The 20,643-nt window shown below is 43.6% G+C and overlaps 1 protein-coding gene across 1 annotated transcript in view; it reads left to right on the top strand.

The window, feature by feature from the left end:
* Positions 1-20,643, top strand: part of sgcz (sarcoglycan zeta) — a 459,259-nt gene that overhangs the window by 206,885 nt on the left and 231,731 nt on the right. The window lies entirely within an intron of this gene.

Below are 20,643 nucleotides of genomic sequence, written 5' to 3'. Positions count from 1 at the left end.
TAGTTCTGTTGAAGTATTATGAGATGTTATCTGTTTTTAAATGCCCTGTGATTTCCAAAGGCTGATTTACAGCAATGAGTGCAGCTCCTCCATTTAAAATTTTCTAGATAACCAAAATAAATACTGTAGCACATAATAGATCAAATATGGAATCACTAATTTGAGACATGAATTGACATGCAAATAACCTGCTGAGATTTTTGCAACAAACATTCTTATGCGAGTGTTAAATTACAATTCATTGCACTTGCTTGATTTCTGAACTTTTACATAAAATTATATTAAGGGCATGTTTTGATAAAGTGCTTCAGAGAGTACTGCACTGATATTTGGAAAGCTGCAGATCACGGAAGCCTTAGATGCATTCTTTACACGACAGTCAGTAAAATATCCTCCATACTTTGCATTCAGTTATAAGAAATTGAGTGACACCCACTGGAATACCAAGCGAGAATAAACACAAAGGAAGAACAGGGGCAGAATACACCCAGCAATCTCTTTTGCAAAATGTTGATTAAAATATCCAGCTATCTAATTTTTTGTATTTAATTAGTACTATTGTATAAGTATGCATTCCCTGCCCATAGCCATTACTGCCTTAACAACTTTTGGTAAGATGTATAATATTAAACTGGGATGTACCTTGCGATCTGCAATGTCAACAGTTGCCTGTTAGACTAGCATTACAGGTTGACACCAGGCACCACTTGTCACAGCAACCACTATAACCTGGAAATCTTATCTCCCATGCACAGCACTTAAGGCAGGAAAGAACTTTACATAAATGTAAGAAATAAACTTCAATACTAAAACTTAAAGGAATGTGAAAATGTTGCCCTCCCCATTTTCACCTCCCATGCTTTGCCTGGTTCCACTCTCAAGTCTCAGAGCCCATTGCTAGAGCTCCCTCCATTTCCATTTATTTTATTTCATCTTGTTCTGCATTTTATCACTTTCTTTCTTTCCTTCCCCCCCCCCCCCCCCCCCCCCCCCCAGCTTCTTCAGGTCAACTGCCACATTCCTCAGGCAGCTCTTTACCAAGTTGTACCTTTGTTTTGCTATTAACGTATTCTGATTATTTAATGGACACTTTCAACACCTTCTCAGCCTTCTGCATGCTCATTTACATTCCTTTTGTCCAATTCCACCACCCCTCCATACCATCATAGTATAAATCTCTGCTCTCTCTCTTTCCTCTCAGCTCTGACGAAGGGTCACCTAGACTTGAAACGTTGGCTCTATTCTGTCTCTGCAGGTGCTCTCAGATTAGCTGAGATTTTCCAGCATTTTTCTGTTTATGTTGCTAGAGGTCCCTCCTCTATTTCTCAGCCTCTCACCATCTATTGAAAAAACATTCAGATTAGCCCATTGTGGAATCATGCTTACTGCTTCCGCTCACCTAGAATGTGTTGCCTTGACATTGGCTGGGATTCTCCAACCTCACCGCGGCTGGTATTCTCCAGTCCCGCTGCAGTGAATGGAGATTTGGCTGAGCGCCAAATTCTCTGTTCTCGCTGGCAGCGGGACAATGACACCAGAGAATTCCAGCTATTATTCACTCAATCTCTGACCTTGATATTATTCATTCAATTTCTGGCAATGATATTCTTCATTCCATGGGTGGAATATTTTACAGCCTCGTGAGGAGGTGGAGGTAAGGCTGTAAAATGCGGCGAGCCATTCAAAACCCCATTGACATCGGTGGGAATGGAAAATCCCACTGGCAGGAGGGGCTGTAAAATTCTACCACATATAATTTAAATAATATTGAAAATAAATAAAAATAATTATATCAGAGCTAATAAATAAATTATGTATTACCATACACCAGGAATTAAATAAAAGCTAGGTCAGGAATTGAAAATAATAATAATGGCCTGTAACTTTCTGGCACCCCAGCGTCGGAGTTGGGGTGTGGGTACACCAATGATGTGGCGCAGAATCCCTCTCGGAAGTTCCCAGGTAAGGGTTTACCCAGCAATTGTCCAGAAGCACTAACGTCCCTTGGACAATTGCGCTGGGCTGGGAACAATCCGACAAAGCAATTTAAATCATTAACTTCAGATGGTTCTGCCAATATTACACTAATAGTCACTTGATTTCATTTGATTTATTGTTGTCACATGTATTAGTCGACAGTAAAAGGTATTGTTTCTTGCACGCTATACAGACAAAGCATACCGTTCATAGAGAAGGAAACGAGAGAGTGCAGAATGTAGTGTTACAGTCATAGCTAGGGTGTAGAGAAACATCAACTTAATGCAAGGTAGGTCTATTCAAAAGACTGACAGCAGCAGGGAAGAAGCTGTTCTTGAGTCAGTTGGTACGTGACCTCAGACTTTTGTATCCTTTTCCCGACGGAAGAAAGTGGAAGAGAGAATGTCCGGTGTGCGTGGGGTCCTTAATTACGCTGGCTGCTTTTCCGAGGCAGCAGGAAGTATAGACAGAGTCAATGGATAGGAAGCTGGTTTGCGTGATGGATTGGGCTTTATTCACAACCTTTTGTAGTTTCTTGAGGTCTTAGGCAGAGCAGGAGCCATACCAAGCTGTGATACAACCAGAAAGAATGCTTTCTATGGTGCATCTATAAAAGTTGGTGAGATTTGTAACTGACATGCCAAATTTCCTTCGTCTTCTGAGAAAGTAGAGAGGTTGCTGGGTTTTCTTAACTATAGTGTCGGCAAGGGGGGACCAGGACAGGTTGTTGGTGATCTGGATACCTAAAAACTTGAAGTTGTCGACCACTTAAACTACATCCTCGTTGATGTAGATAGGGGCATGTTCTCCACTACGCTTCTTGAAAGACCTTGAAAGAGTTAGAGGGAATGAAAACACTTTCCAACTTAAGTGCAACTGTTTTAAACATGCAGACCGGGCCCCACATGGCACACCCCAAGGGACTCCCCAACACACCCCCAGCAAAGCACCCCATCACCCATGATATTTCCCACCCCTGACTCTCCCACCTGCAAGGGTTTCTCCATCCTGACCTGACCCCGCCCCCAACCCAACTGGGCCCAACTCCCATGCTCCCGACCTGATCTGACCCCCAAGCTCTCCCTGTTTTGACCTCAACCCCCTCCGCAATCTGGCCCGGCACCAACCCACTCCAACCCAACCCAACCCTGATGCTTCGGACCTGACCTGACGCCCCCCCTCCCCCCCTCCGGCCTGACCACCGTGCCCATGTCAACCCCACCCCAACCGACCACCCAAAGCCTAACCTCCCACCTGATGTCTGATGCCCCTGATATCTGACCCCACAACCCTCCTGATGTCCAACCTACCCCACCCTCTGATGTCTGACACCCCTCTCCCATGATGTCTAACCCCACCATCGACCCCTCCCCTGTCCTAATGTCAGACTGCCCACCCCACCCCCTCCCCCCACCAATGTATGCGTTTGTGCCCATGTCCGAGCCCCCACCACACTGTTCACTTAACTTAGACACTTACCTTCTCCCTGTCTGTTTATCTTCAATTGGACCTGTAAACTCATTTGCTTCACGGCAGCTCGCGCTATCAAATAGCAAACATGTCCTCCTTAGCTCCACTTCTTTTGTACTTGGCTCCTGGACTGGGAGACTTGCTGCGCTGCTTGATTCTCATCCAGTCTGAGTCAGGAAGGTCGAGTGAGACAGGTGCTTAAGAACTTTAGCACAGGTAAGTCACAATGGAGTGGTAATCCAACACTAAATGCCCCTCCGAGCAAGTTACAGGGTCCAGTTTTAAGCCTCCATTATTGCCAAATGTGGTGCTAAATTCCCTGTGCTGCACCTCCTCCCATAATTGTCAAATGAGATTTTACTGGTTCAATTTTTTCCTTTGAATTTTCATTATCCATGTAGGATTGCGAGCAGTGCTTCTATTAAATGAAACCCTCATTTTTCTTTTTACATTTCCACTTTATATATTTTGTTTTTTGAGGTTGATTTTATATTTATTTCTTCACACTTCAAGAGTAAGAAGCATATATTTCAAAAGGCTATCATTCTTTCTTTGTTTTATTTACATAGGCTGAATTTCTATCTGGCTTTGGTGACGCGTTTCGGTTTCCAAAAGGCCACAGGAAATCCGATTTTCCTCTGCATTTATAAACCATATGTGTATGCCTTTGTCATGGCTCAAGGATAACTCGTCTGCAAAATGCAGCTTTTCCCCTGCTGATGTCGAGTTTCCCAGTATAAGACAGAGACAAAATGAGCTTTTTCTGACCCTTGCCTTTTTCACTGGGACCCATGCATTTAGCAAACTGAATAAATGTCCCTCTTCCTGAAGAATCTCTCCAGGTCAGAAATTGGATATCATCTGACACTAGGTTTGGTCTCATTTAATTCACTTCCTTCATCTGAGATGTCGATATCAGAATCGGATTCCATGCTTATGAAAGGTGCTTTTGGTTCTTTGAAGGACCGCACATTTTGTGAGATAATTTCTAAACCTTGTTTAGGAGTGATCATTGATCCTTTTGTGTTGGTCACAATTAATGCCATCCAGGGTTGCTTGCTTTCCAACATGACCATCAAGCTTCACAACACACTTTGGCCACCTCGCCCGCCCCGATTCCCAGAATGGAAATCTTGATTGGCCCCGGATGGGATTTTCCGATTTTGTCCGAGTGAGGCTGTACAATCCTGCCTTTTATCTCCTGGCTTTAGTGGTTTCGCAGTAAACTTCAGGTTCTGCTCTGAATTCACGCTCGATCCTTCTGCTCTCAATCATGTTCATTTACATGTTGATCATTAGGTTTATGGGGTACTCAGGGAGATGTGTGCGCAATGGGATGTACAATGCTGAAGGATTTCCCATGGTCGAGTCGAAGAAAGTGATACAATCTCGCTTCCACGACTTAACCCTCAGTTGCAGCTGTATGTATCACTTTGTCCAAGAAATATGGCCTTTCTCCTGTGGTGTCATTACTAAGGCCTCCAGTGCAGTATCCATGGTGCCTCCTCCCTGCTGTGCCGTTCCATTTCCCTTCTCTTCAGTTGCTGACATTTAGTAGCAGCCTCCTTTAATTCAGTGCAGCTTCGCTTTCAGAAAGCCAGGCTGCCATTAAGAGCTGGAGGACAGCTGGAACTCCTGCTAGCTTCACACGCTGTTCAGCATCTTGTTGAGCAAGCAGCGGCTCAGGTTGTGTCGGGCTGCACTCTGAAACCATTCAAAAGATGAGACAGCATAAGGTTTGTGAGCTGCCTCGATCAATGGGAATTGAGTGAACAGTGTGTGAAATGCGACCACCCGCAAACAGGCACATGCACAGTTTTAGCTTAAGCTTTAGCTCAAACGTGCAATCAGATTATAGATATTTTATGTGATTTAAGGTAATATTCTTATAGGAAGGTAAATAACTGTTACGACAGCAGGTTTATCAAAAAATAGTCATTAGTTGAGAAAATTCTGTGTTCAATGTATTTGTATTTTCCATTTCTTTCTTTTTGTTGCATGTGATTCAAAACTTAAATTTGTAATGGAACTTGCCTGGGCACAATCCAAAGATGTGCGAGGGTTACGTTGATTGGCCATGCTAAATTGACCCTAGTTTTGGGGGGATTAGCAAGGTAAATATGTGGGGTTACAGGGAGAGGTTGGGATTGTTGTCGGTGCAGGCTCGATGGGCCAAATGGCCTCCTTCTATAGTGTAGGGATTCTATGATTCATTAAAGTTCATCCAAAGAACAATGAAGTGAAGGTTAGTGGGAAGATGTACTAGAAATAGACACAGCACTTGCATGCTAGCACATAAGTAAATACCCCTGTATTAAGTGTGTCATCTCACACCAATGATTTTCATTACTTCCCTCACCCATATTTACCATGTAATATTATGTTAACCATGTTCACTGACAGACTGAGCACAGATGCGTCACTTGCATGTAGATGTAGAGCGACAGTAATGTGTGCTTAAGTACTCTTGCACATTCATCAATAAGCTATTGTTTTCATCATCCATAATCTGCCTCGGTTTCATGCGGCACGATGAATTCACAGTGATGTTGCTATTTCTGTAATGCCACTGAAAGAAAACCATCCAAACTTAGTTGCTGACTTATTCAAATCTCCTTTGTCTGGAGCTTTCAGCTGAAAGTTGCTGTCTTTCCTGATTCAACTGCCACAACTAACCTGCCCCTCCCCCCCCCCCCCCACCCCTCTCCCCACCACCCACCCAAGTTAACATAAACGATGGAATAGTTTGCAGAATTTTGAACAAAAAATGTTTTCAATTCAACCCAAGTTTCCACAATCTTTTGTGAAAACTTTAAGAACATCATGTTGGAAGCAGGCTCCACCCACAAAACAGGCCATGCTCACAGGTTGAAGTATCTCCTCTGGGAGTTTTCACCAATTGTGCTTGTTTGCAGATCTTCAAGAAGTCTTTTATGATTAAGCTGGTCTTTTGAGTGTAAGGACAAAAGTGATAAGTTTTGAGAGTCTTTGAATGTTATTATTATGCCTGCTGCCAACTATACACATGCACAGTTGTATATGCAGCTGCCGTATTCATAAGGGGCATGTGTGCAGCAGCTCACATGCATGGCTGCCATCTTTACAGGGGGCCCTTCCCTCTCCTCCCTTCCCCCCACCGCAGAATGGCACGGTGGCACAGTGGTTAGCACTGCTGCCTCACAGTGCCAGGGACTAGAACTTTGGTGAGGCTGCAACTGGAGCATTGTGTGCAGTTCTGGTTGCCACATTATGGGAAGGATTTGATCGCACTGGAAGGAGTGCAGAGGAGATTTATCAGGATGTTGCCTGGGATAGAACATTTAAGTTATAAAGAGATGTTGAATAGGCTTGAGTTGTTTTCTCTGGAGCAGAGAAGACTGAAGGCCGACCTAACTGAGATTCTGAGGGGCATGGACAGAGCGGATAGGGAGCAGCTGTTCCCCTTAATTGAAGGGTCAGTTACAAGGGGACACAAGTTAAAAGTGAGGAGTGGGAGGTTTAGAGGGGATTTGAGGAAAAACATTTTTACCCAGAGGGTGGTGCCGGTCTGGAATGCACTGCCTGGGAGGGTGGTAGAGACGGAATGTCTCACATCCTTTAAAAAGTACCTGGATGAGTAATTGACAAGCTATAACATTCAAGGCTATGGGCCAAGTGCTGGCAAGTGGGATTCGGTGAGCAGGTCAGGGCCTTTCATGCATTGGTGCGGACTCGATGGGCCGAATGGTCTCTCCTGCACTGGAGTATTCTGTGATTCTGCGAATGTGCAACATAAACCGAGCACATTTACTTTCAATAACTATGTATCATTCATGAAAATAAAATGGCTGTCAGTACTTTGAAAAAAAGGATTTAGTTCTGCAACATCATTAATTCATTGATCCTTCTTAAACTGAGATTTGAAAACCTGGCAGAATATACAGATATTTTAAGGCAGGATTCTGCCCCTTCGCTAAACCACTCGGATCAGTGAGCTCAGGAGAACATTGCAACAGTTTTCTTTCCTGTCTTGACTGAATCTTTCAGTTCACTGAATATTTAGCAACATATGTTCATAGTGCTTATAAATTGCAAGATAACAGAAATCATTAAAGTCAGTTGAAGATTCTGGATTGATTCTCGCACTCCTCATAAAATACTGTAACACTTTCTCCAAGTGCCAATAAAATGTTTCTGAGCTAAATATTCCAAGCAACCTGCTGACTAAATGATGTGTGGGATCCATGGAATTCACAAACAAAGAGCATGTTGCAATATCTGAGTTATGCGAGACAGCGAATGGAGCTTGAGCATTGCTGGATAAATTGATGTGTGCGCGTCATTGGATTCTGTGCATGCGTGGGCCAGTGCACATGTATAGACAGTTAGCAGCAGCCATGCACAGCCATATTGCATTGATGGGAGACACAGTGTACTTGTAAAACATATGAAGGAACTGACTACTGGATAGCAATCTAATTGAATAAACGAGCTTTGCATATTGTGTAAAATTAATTTTCAGTCATTTGACATCAGGTTATTTATGGATGAGGGGCTGATTTAAAATGCTTATATTTAGGACAAAATCCATTTAGATCTGTATTAATTAAGCCTTACCAAATTACACTCTTAAATATATAAAGAAATAATCAGGAGGCCCATCTTCTGGCTTCAGCGTGCTCCTGGAGATCTATCTTAATTTTCAGGAGCTCCCTGTTCTTTCTTCAACAGTAGGTCAGTGCTATTGGGCACCTTTTCAATATGACACCTGGACACGACGGTGGACTACGTGCCATTTAGGCCTGCCCTGCCACTAAATATGCCGTAAAATCCTGGATGCATAATTAATGAGGTTGGGGCCAGAAAATTTGGCATGTTTCCCTACCAGCTGCCATATTGGGAAACACTCGACATTCCCACCCCTCGCGATGGCATTTAGTCTCAAAATGGAAGAATTTCGTTCAAATATTTGTAGATTATCAGAGCAAAATTTTAATTGCCAAGATGGATGGGGTCGGGACAGGTTAGGGTGGGAGGAGGAGGGCTTAAGGCCCTGAAGGTTAAAAACCTGGCATGATTTTGCTGACTTCTAGATTTTACCGAGGCAAGTTTGGAGGAGAGTGGAAACATCCCAAGGAGCAAACAGGTCTGTCATTTAAATATTTAAATAACCAATTGATTGAGTCTTTAACCATTAATCCTCAGGGCAGTGCATGGATTTCCTGAACTGTGAGACAGCAAAGTGAGAGCACAGCAAGGAGAATCATTGATCATGAAACTGATAGCCTTGAAATTCTTTAAACACTGAAACTGCACAGTTGTTGGCCTGCCTCAGTGAAAGACTTGAGGTTATAAGTTCATAAGATGTAGGAGCATCGAGTCCACTCTACCATTTGGTCATGACTGATGTGTTCCTCATCCCCATTTTCCTGCCTTCTCCACATAACCCTTCAACCCATTACCAATTAAAAATCTGTCTAACTCCTCCTTAAATTTACTCACTGTCCCAGCATCCACCGCACTTTGGGGTAGCAAATTCCACAGATTCACAACCCTTTGGGAGAAGTAGTTTCTCCTCAACTCTGTTTTAAATTTGCTACCCCTTATCCCAAGACTGTGACCTCTCGTCCTTGAATGCCCCACAAGAGGAAGCATCTGCTCCACGTCTACTTTATCCATACCTTTTATCATCTTGTATACCTCAATTTGATCTCCCCTCATTCTTCTAAATTCCAGAGAGTATAGGTCTAAACTTCAATCTCTCTTCATACGACAAACCCCTCATCTCTGGAATCAATCTAGTGAACCTCCTCTGAACTGCCTCCAATGCCACTACATCTTTCCTCAAATAAGGGGACCAAAACTGTGCATAGTACACCAGGTGCAGTTTCACCAATGTCTTGTATAGTTGCAACAATACTTCCTTCCCTTTATATTCTACTCTTTTAGCTATAAATGCCAACATTCCATTTTCTTTATTATCTGCTGTACCTGCACGCTAGTTTTCAGTGACTCATGAATGAGGACACCCCGATCCCTCTGCATTGGAGCACCCCAAAGTCTCTCCCCATTTAGATAATAAGTTGCCTTCCCATTTTTCCGACCAAAATTCATGACCTCACACTCATCCCCATTAAACTCCATCTGCCACATTTGGCCCACTCTCCTCACCTATCTATATCCATTTGTAAGGTTCTTATTTCCTCACTGCAACTTACTGTACTGACTATTTTTAAGTCATCTGCAAATTTGGCTATAGAGCCTTCTATCCGTGTATCCAAGTCGTTTATATAGATTGTAAATAGCTGGGGCCCAAGGACCGAACCCAGTGGAACCCCACTAGTTACTTCCTGCCATTCAGAAAAAAATCATTTATCCCAGCTCTCTGTCTTCTGTGCATCAGCCTGTCACCTATCCAAGCTAATAAATTACCCCTAATTCCATGTGATCTAACCTTGTGAATTAACCTTTTGTGCGGCACCTTATCAAACACCTTCCGGTAGTCCAGATATATTACATCTACAGGATCCCCATCATCCACTTAGAGTCATAGAGGTTTACAGCATGGAAACAGGCCCTTTGGCCCGACTTGTCCATGCTGCCCCTTTTTAAAAAAAAACCCTAAACTAATCCCAATTGCCCGCATTTGGCCCATATCCCTCTATACCCATCTTACACATGTAACTATCTAAATGCTTTTTAAAAGATAAAATTGTACCCACCTCTACTACTACCTCTGGCAGCTTGTTCCAGACACTCACCACCCTCTGTGTGAAAAAATTGCCCCTCTGGACACTTTTGTATCTCTCCCCCTCACCTTAAACCTATGTCCTCTAGTTTTAGACTCCCCTACCTTTGGGAAAAGATATTGACTATCTACCTTGTTTATGCCACTCATTATTTTATAGACCTCAGCCTCCTACGCTCCAGAGAAAAATGTCCCAGTCTATTCAGTCTCTCCTTATAACTCAATCCATCAAGTCCCGGCAGCATCCTAGTAAATCTTTTCTGCACTCTTTCTAGTTTAATAATATCCTTTCTATAATAGAGTGACCAGAATTGCACACAGTATTCCAAGTGTGGTCTTACCAATGTCTTGTACAACTGCAACAAGACGTCCCAACTTCTGTATTCAATGTTCTGACCGATGAAACCAAGCATGCCGAATGCCTTCTTCACCACTCTGTCCACCTGTGACTCCACTTTCAAGGAGCTATAAACATGTACTCCTCGATCTCTTTGTTCTGTAACCCTCCCCAACGCCCTACCATTAACAGAGTAAATCCTGCCCTGGTTCAATCTACCAAAATGCATTACCTCGCATTTGTCTAAATTAAACTCTTTGCTTGTTACATCTTCGAAGAACTCTAGCAAATTAATCAAACATGATTTGCCCTTCATAAAACCATGCTGACTCTGATGGATAGCGTTTTGACTTTCCAAATGTCCTGATATTGCTTCCTTGATAATTGATTCTAACACTTTCACAACAACAGATGTTAAACTAGCTGGTCTGTAATTTCCCACATTTTGCTTCTCTTCCTTTTTGAATAAGGGTGTTACATTAGCATTTTTCCAATCCACTGGAACCTTTCCTGTGTCCAGGGAATTTTGAAATATTATAACCAATGGATCCACTATCTCCACCACCACTTCCTTTAATACCCTAGGATGTCGGCCATCAGGCCCGGGGGACTTGCCTGCCTTCAATCCCAATAGTTTACTGAGTAGCTTTTCCCTATCGATGTTGATTATTCTAAGTTCTACCATTTCTATTTCCTCTGATTTGCCCGTTCCTATAGGATTGATACTAGTGTCCTCCACCGTGAAAACTGAGGCAAAGTATTGATTTAGCATCTTTGCCATTTCAGTGTTCCCCACTATTAACTCTCCGGTTTCATCTTCTAAGGGACCTGAATGACTCTCTTCCCTTTTATATACTTATAGAAGCTTTTGCTATCCTTTTTGATATTATGTGCTAGTTCCCAGAGTTCCCAGCACATCCTCTGAGATTGTGCTTTCAATGCTTCACAGGTGGTTTCCAATTTCACCCATCATCACTTACCTCATTCTGAACGTTCCTGTTGTCAGCCTTCACTGCAAAATGGAAGCAACTTATACAACAATAGCATGGACCCTTGCACCTAATATCAGTGGAGGCCTTAATCCAGTGCAAAGGTCTCAATTCACCAGGCTCACCTATATAATGGAACAACAGTTTTTTAAGAAAATCAGACATTCCTACCGGATTGCTTTTTTTGTTATTCGTTCATGGAATGTGGGCATTGCTGGCTAGGTCAGCATTTATTAGAAGGTGGTAGTGAGCTGCCTACTTGAACTGCTGCAGCCCCTGTGGTGTAGGTACCCTCACAATGCTATTAGGGAGAGAGTTCCAGGATTTTGATCCAGTGATAGAGAAGGAACAGCAAAATAGTTCCAAGTCAGGATGGTGTGTGACTTTGAGGGGACCTGGCAGGTTATGTTGTCCTCATGTATCTGCTGCCCTTGTCCTTCTAAGTGATGGAAGTTGCCAAGAGGTGGAGAGAACATGGCTGCTTTTATATGAAGCATTGAGCCACCAAAGCAAGATTTTCAAAGAACAAAGAACAAAAGGACAAAGAAAAGTACAGCACAGGAACAGGCCCTTTGGCCATCTAAGCCTGTGCTGATCAGGATGCCCTAACTAAACTAAAAAAAACTTCTGCCCTTATTCGGTCTGTATCCCTCTATTCCCTCCCGATTCACGTACCCATCCAGATGCCTCTAAAATGTTGCTGATGTGCCTGCTTCCACCACCTCCTCTGGCAGCGCATTCCAGGCACCCACCACTCTCTGCATGAAAAACATCCTCTGCACATCTCCCTTAAACCTTCCGTCTCTCACCCTGAACCTGTGCCCCTTTGTAATTGTCACTTCCACCCTGGGGAAAAAAACCTCTGACTATCCACCCTGCCTATGCCTCTCATGATTTTGTAGACCTCTATCAAGTCTCCCCTCAGTCTCCACCTTTCCAGTGAGAACAATCCTAGCTTATTCTCCTCATGGCCAACGCCCTCGAGACCAGGCAACATCCTGGTGAACCTTCTTTGCATTCTCTCCAAAGCCTCCAAGCCCTTCTGGTAGTGTGGCAACCAGAACTGCATGCAATATTCCAAATGCGGCATAACCAAGGTTTTGTAAAGCTGCAACATGATTTGCCAAATCTTGTACTCAAAGCCTCAGCCGGGAAGGCAAGCATGCGATATGCCTTCTTAACCAACATCGCCACCTGTGTTGCCACTTTTAGGGAACTGCGGACCTGCACGCCTAGATTCCTCCATCCAATGAAAGTGGCAGACAGCGTGCACAGACCATTGGTCAGTATCTACAGTCAGCTGATTATTTATTGGGGTGTCTGTGCCCTCCCCCGATGGAGGTCTCTTCACTGTGGTCCCTGACTCCAATGCCTGCTCTCCTGCTCACATGTGATATGTGCCTCACCATCATAGGATATAGGAGCAGAATTAGGCCATCTAATCATGGCTGATAACTTTCTCAACCCCATTCTCCTGCCTTTTTTCTGTAACCTTTGATTCCCTGACCAATCAAGAACTTATCTATCTCTTAAATGTACCCATGTGACAACTTCTACCGCAATGCCCACTGAGGTGTGTGTATCTGCACTGGTGAAGGGTGGGCATGAGTCCTGCAATTGTACATCGAATGAGTGCTCACCTTGTTCTGAGGACTCCTCATCTCCCTTCCACTGCTGCACCTATGTCACTCTTGAAGGGAGATGGAAGACCTTAAATAGAACTGACAAATGAGAATGCTTCAAAGTCTAAATTATGCATCTCTTGACATTTCAATTAGTGGTGACAACAATTCAAAAGTGCATGAATGCTAAGTGCCAAGTAGCAGCGTAATATCTAATTCTATTACCGGGTCTGTGAGAAACATCCATCCCCCCATTGCTTTATATCAATCGCCTTGCTGACCTCCCGTGCTTCCTCGTTCATTGCAGCGGGGCTGCCAATGCCTGAAGCTCTATCCCTGGAGCTCTGCAGCTCCCTGGAGTTTTAGAACATAGAACATAGAACAGTACAGCACAGAACAGGCCCTTCGGCCCACGATGTTGTGCCGAGCTTTATCTGAAACCAAGATCAAGCTATCCCACTCACTATCATCCTGGTGTGCTCCATGTGCCTATCCAATAACCGCTTAAATGTTCCTAAAGTGTCTGACTCCACTATCACTGCAGGCAGTCCATTCCACACCCCAACCACTCTCTGCGTAAAGAACCTACCTCTGATATCCTTCCTGTATCTCCCACCACGAACCCTTCTGCAATTAGAGAAAGTAGAGAGTTACAAATGTGAGCAGTAGAGTAGCCACAGATACATCAATGACATTTGTGGAAAGTGACAGTGAGGAACGGATGTGAGAAGACACTGAGACAAGGGTTTGTGTAAGTGTTGGCTGCTCAGCTGGAGATTTAAGGAGGTGACTCAAGGGAAAGGAGTAAATGGAACTGCAAGGTATGTTGTTGCAAGGAGTGCTGGGCAAGTCAGTGTTGTGGTTGGTATCTGAATGTGGTGTTCCATGCATCTTCACTGACTTTGTATCAGTCATGACTCAGTTAATAGCGCCCTTGCCTCTAAATCACAAGATTCTGGGTTCAAGTCCAACTCCAAGGCTTAAGTGCAAAATTCAAGATTAACATTCAATTGCAATGGAAAATTATGTTTTTTTACTTTGAATCACAAGTTTACATTTCTGTCTGCAGTATAAGTTGATTTATGATAACATTCAGCTCAGTATGATTACAAATTATACTCTTCCCTCTGCAACTGGATCCTAGACTTTCTAACCCGTTCCTCACTGTCTAACCCACAGATCGCAGTCAGTACGGATATCTGTACTGACTCAACGATCATCCTCAATACTGGTGCTCTACAAGGCTGTGTCTTCAGCCCCCTACTATACTCCTTATACACCTCTGACTGTATGGCTAAATTCCCCTCCAACTCGATTTTCAAGTTTGCTGATGACTTGTAGTGGGTTGGATCTCAAACAATGATGAGACGGAGTACAGGAAAGAGATAGAGAATCTGGTGAACTCTTACAATGACAATAATCTCTCCCTCAATGTGAGCAATATGAAGGAGATGGTCATCGACTTCAGGAAGCATAGTGGAGGATATGCTCCCGTCTGCATCAATGGGGACCAAGTAGGAATGGTCAAGAGCTTCAGGTTTTTAGGTGTCCAGATCACCAACAACCTGTCCTCATCCCCCCCATGCGGACGCTATAATTAAGAAAACCCATCAATGCCTCTACTTTCTCAGGAGACTAAGGAAATTTGGCATGTCCACTCTCACCAACTTCTACAGATGCACCATAGAAAGCATTCTTTCCGGTTGTATCACAGTTTGGTATGGCTCCTGCTCTGACCAAGACCGTAAAATCTACAAAAGGTTGTGAACAAAGCCCAGTCCATCATTCAAACCAATTCAATACTTCCGGATGTAATTTGGTGTTTTTCCTTCATTATTGTGGTACCTGCTTTATTGCTGCAATAAAATGCGATTCATTCTCATTTACAAAAAGGAAAAAATATATACAACATCAAACACTCTCACACACACATTCATTCTCTTAGCAATGGTCAATTTATCTCTTCAGTTGTAACTGGGCTTCTTTAAGTTCTGGACCGGTCCTCGCAATTGTACTTGATTTTTGAGGAATGTGGGTGATTTTTAATTGGTACAAACTCCAACAGAATGACCCGGCATTTAGAGTCTAAAACCTTTTCACAAAAGTTAGCGGGTTGCGGTCGGTACAGACTGTGATTTCTCTGATCCCATTTCGGACAATATCCCAAAGTATTTGGGAGCCTGTAGCAACCCAAGGGTTTCCTTCTGTATTGTGGAATACCATTTGTGATGCTTGTTGAGCTTTTTGGGGAAATACCCGATTAGTCTCTCTATTCCGGATTTGTACTCCTGTAGAAGAACAGCCCCAACTCCAATGTCATTTATATCAATGGCTACTTTAAACGTTTGATTAAAATCCGAGGCTGCAAGTACAGGCTTACCTGTTAAAAATGACTTTCAGCTTTTCAAAAGCTGTCTGGATTTCTCAGTCCATACCATCTTTGCTTCTTTCTGTTCTAGATCTGTCAGCGGGGTGGCTACTGTGCTAAGGTTCAAGACAAACTTGCAGTAGAACCAACACATCCCCAAGAACTTCATGATATCCTGTCTGGTGGTGGGAATGGGGAACTGGGCTACGACTTGTACCATGGCAGCCCTAGGCAGTATCTGCCTTTGACACATTATGTGTCCCAGAAAGGTTACTTTAGCTTTAGCAAACTCGCACTTTGCAAGATTGACCATAAAGTCAGCTGACTATACTCTCTGGAAAAGGGCTTCCAGTTGCTCTACGTGGGTTTCCCATGTGCCGCTGTCTACTCGGACATTGTCCAGCTACACTACACAATTGGGCAAGCTTCATGAGGTTCATCAGTTTTTGGAAGGTAGCCGAGGCATTTCGGAGTTTAAAGGACATAACCCAACACTAGAATAACTTGTCCAAGTTATGAAGGTGGAGATTTTCTTAATGCAGGCTGTCAAGGGACTCTGCCAGTATCCCTTGAGCAAATCTACCTTTGTGATGTGGCGACTTTACCTACCCTATCTATGCAGCCTTCCAGCTGGGGTATCGGTTAGGAGTCAGCTCAAGTCACTGCATTAACTTTTCAGTAATCAGTGCAGAACCTTGTGGAGCCATCTGGTTTGGACACAAGCGCAACTGTGGAGCTCCAGCTACTGTTGCTAGGTTGAATTAGTTGGTGCTCCAGCATTTTGTTAATCTCCTGCTGAACCTGAGCCAGCTTTTTGGGGCCTGGGTGATAGGGATGTTGCCTTATTGAAGAGGCCTTGCGCACATCTACATTATAGGGACTAGGATGGTGCAGCCTCACTTGTTTCTGCATAAGTCTTTAAATGCAGTGACTTGCCTTGTTGTGTCTGCTCACTCTTCTGCACCAAGGTGATAGAACAAGGAATCTAAGGTGGCTAGTATCTCTGTATTGGTGAACTAGGTAGTAGGGGGTTCAATGTGGGTTCCACCCAGGTCTTCCTCAAATTCATCCCCAATTATCAACCTTAAGTACAGGCAGCCTATCTAATACCTCTTCCTTTTCAATTGTAAACCTTTCTCGTGTCTGATTTCCCTCCTTTTTCACCACAACATGAGTAACATCTTCTTCCTTGGTAACGAGATTTGCAAAGCATTCATTTAATTCCTCAGCTGTCTGCATGTTTAAATTTTCAGTCCCTAGTCTTCCCTACTCCTCCTCTTATCACCCTTTTACTATTTATATGCCTGCAAGCATTGGAAGCGACCAGCATTCAAATGTGACTTTGGGGATGTTGAACATGACAAACAGGAAATCAAAGCACAAATAATCGAAGGTTGTCTCTCTAGTCAGCTACACCGAAGAGCACTTAAGAAAGACAGAAAGCTGGCAGAACTGCTGGAGTCAGCTACTGAAGGGGAGGCTGCCAACAGTAACTACCACATTCCAAGTTCAACTCCTGTGAATACTGTTCATCTCACACATGCCAGGAAACCACCTGCAAAGCAATAACAAGCAGTCTCTCAGAGTTGCAACTTGTCCAAACAATGTTTCCGTTATAACGGTGCTCAGCCACACTCTACAGAATGTCCTGCTTCTGGCAAACAGTGAAACATTTGTGGGAAACTCCGGTTTGACGCACAGCAGCAAACTCAGTGTCTAAGACCAATACCAACAGAAGGCTGCCATGTCTGTGTGCCAAAGAAAAAGGGTGAGAGACTGTAGCCAATGCAAAGGCACAGGAACCTAAATATACTTTCCTGCTCTCTTTCAGACTCAGCAAGCAGCCACATGTAACAGTGACACTGACTGCTTGGAGACAGATGCTCTCATGGATACAGGAACTTCTGTCCATGTCCATGGGAGACACCTTGTTTCTTGATTTAGGGGGTGTGGGTGCCGCTGGCTAAGTCAACATTTATTGCCCATCTCTGATTGCCCTTGAGAAGGTGGTGGTGAGCTGCCCCCTTGAAGCGCTGCAGTCATTTGGCGTAGGTGCACCCACAATGCTGTTAGGGAGGGAGTGCCAGGATTTTGACCAAGGGACAGTGAAGGAACGGCGATATATTTCCAAGTCAAGGTGGTGAACGTTCAACAGACTTCAGGATTTGCCTATTCTCTGTAAATTAGGGATCACAAACATTTTCCTTTACAACAGTAACAATACCAGAAAGTTTTTGGGACATTAGAAATGCCAGTCTCTCTCAAAGACACTAGAATCATAGAATCATAGAAACCCTACAGTGCAGAAAGAGGCCATCTGGCCCATCTACAATGCATACTGTATTCTATATCATATCTGAAGAATGTGACACACAGTAATAGATTTGCACATGATTTCAGTCACATAAACAATTCCTATGCATACCAACAACATTCTTAAATGATATGCTTACTGCTTCACTGGTATTGGCAAACTGAAAAGTATACGCAACTGCATACAGACCCTAATGAGTCTCCAGTCACACATTCACTGCGATGAGTACCACTTCACGTCAGAAGGCAAACAGAGAAGGAATCTCAGTTCCTACTTGACCTGGGGATGAGCTGCCACATGATCTGACAAAAAAGATTACCTTGAGAATGGACTACAAACATATGTCAGTCCTGCCATCCCAGGAATTAGTCTGGTAAATGTTCTCTGCACTCCCTCTAGGGCAAAGACATCCTTCCTCAGATAAGGAGGCCAAAACTGCACACAACATTCCAGGTGTGGCCTCACCAAGGCAAGGCAAATTGGCCTTTATTATAGGGGATTTGGAGTTCAAGGTCAAAGAAGTCTTGCTACAGCTATACAGGATTTTAGTGAGACCATGCCTGGAGTATTGAGCACAGTTTTGATCTCAATATCTAAGGAAGGAGATACTCGCATTGGTGATGGTAAAGCAAATGTTCACTCTTGGTTCCTGGGATAAGAGAGTTGTTTCATGGGGAGAGGCTGAGTAAATTAGGCCTTTGCTCCCTGGGGTTTAGAAGAATAAGTGTTGGACTCATTGAAGCATGCAAGATTCTGAAGTGATTTAACAGGGTTTATTTCCCTAGCTGGGAAATCTAGAACACACTATCATAGTCTCAGGATAAAGGGTCAATAATTTGGGACTGAGGTGAGGAGAATTTGTTTCATTCAAAGCATTGTAAATATTTTGAATTCTGTGTCCCCGAGAGTAGTGGATGTGCCATTATTGAAAGGCTGAAATAGGCAGTCTTGTCTAGTCACTCAAAGAATCAAGGGATATGGGGTGCAGGCGAGAACACAAAGCTGAGGCAGAAGATCAAGCATGATCATATTGAATGGTAGAACAGGTTCGAGGGTCTGGCCATTCTATTATTTCCCCTATTTCTTATGCTCTTATGCTATGGGGGTGACACGGTAGCACAGTGGTTAGCACTGCTGCTTCACACCGCCAGGGACCTGGGTTCGATTCCCAGCTTGGGTCACTGTCTGTGTGGAGCTTGCACGTTCTCCCCGTGTCTGCGTGGATTTCCTCCGGGTGATCCGGTTTGCTCCCACGTTCTGAAAGATGTGCTGGTTAGGTGCGTTGAGTCGAACAGGCGACTAGGGGAATTTCACAGTAACTTCATTGCAGTGTTAATGTAAACCTTGTGACTAATAAATAAACTTTACTTTACTCTTATGTTAGAGAGAATTTGGACAGAATTATGAATTGGGAACGCAATGGTTTGTGGAGCAGGCTTTAACGTAGCTTTTTATCTCAGCCACGTCATTAACACCCACTTCTGGATTTCCTGCCCAGTCAGAAAGTGAGGGTATGATGATACCCTCCACCTGTCAATTGATGGATCTCTGCAGGGACCCTGGAAAGGATCAGAATGACTTCACTGTAGATCTATCACTAAGGATAGAGCAAGCATAATGGTGCATGTCTCGGTCAGAATTCTCCAACCTTACCCGTGGCAGGGGTTATCCAGTCACAAGGGGACATCGGTTCAAGGTGAGGGGCAGGAGGTTTAAGGGGATGTGAGGAAAAGCATTTTTACCCAGAGGGTGGTGACAGTCTGGAATGTGCTGCCTGGGGAGGGTGGTAGAGGCGGGTTGCCTCACATCCTTTAAAAAGTATCTGGATGACTACTTGGCACATCATAACATTCGGGGCTATTGGTCAAGTGCCGGTAGATGGGATTAGGTGAGAGTTCAGGTGTTTCTAATGTGTCGGTGCGGATTCGATGGGCTGAAGGTCCTCTTCTGCGCTGCATGGTTCTGTGATTCTATGATTCTATATCCTCATCTGAATAGCTACCACTGACACTCACCTGTATTTTATTGCCATATCCCTCACCGTCACCTCCACAAATATTGTCATTCCTTATTCTGCACAATTCATTTCTGAAACTCATAAGTCTCTGCTTCCTTTCCTTGCAGGAGAAGAGATCATAGAACACCAGAGACAGAGAAGTAGGGTGGCTCTCCAGTAATAGCCATCCTAAGTGCCTGGCCATTAACAATGCAGGGATAGGACTATCCTAGACACCTAGTGACAGGATCACATATTTCACTATCACGTTGCACATAAACACTCATGAATTTTCTACCACTAACCGATATATGGGCATTTGCACAATTATAACTTTGAATCTATTTCCCATGTCAGTTCTAATTCATATCTTTCAACTCTGAAAGGTCTATCAACTATGACACAGGAGCGAATAAAATAGGAGGAAGATTCCTCAGAAAAGTTTGCTCACTCTGAGGCTGCACTGTAGCATGACTCATGTGCACCCCACAACAGCAGAAGGACACACCAACACCTTGGTGGGGCCTTAAAGGGATATGGCTAGGTTGTTACGTTCCTCCTCATCTTGCCTTTCCTACTGCTCTTCTCCATTTTAAAAGTGTAGTCATCACCTCTCCTGCAACTCAACTCCTCTCTGTAGCCCAGTGAGTAAACTAACCAGTAGAATAGCTGGCCATCATTGTTGTCACAATAAAACTATAGACAAGTGACACAGGTACGTTTTGTTTACACAATATCATAAAAAAGCTGTTACATTTTTTAATTTCTTCAAAAGTTTTGTTATTGCAAAGAAAGCAGTGATTGATTGTGTCCCAATCCTTTATACTCTAAATTGTATGTTCA

This window comes from Mustelus asterias, chromosome 1 (assembly GCF_964213995.1).
Source record: "Mustelus asterias chromosome 1, sMusAst1.hap1.1, whole genome shotgun sequence".
NCBI classification, from domain to species: Eukaryota; Metazoa; Chordata; class Chondrichthyes; order Carcharhiniformes; family Triakidae; genus Mustelus; species Mustelus asterias.
The sequence above is the reverse complement of the archived record's forward strand: the minus strand, read 5'-3'. Positions and strand labels throughout refer to the sequence as shown.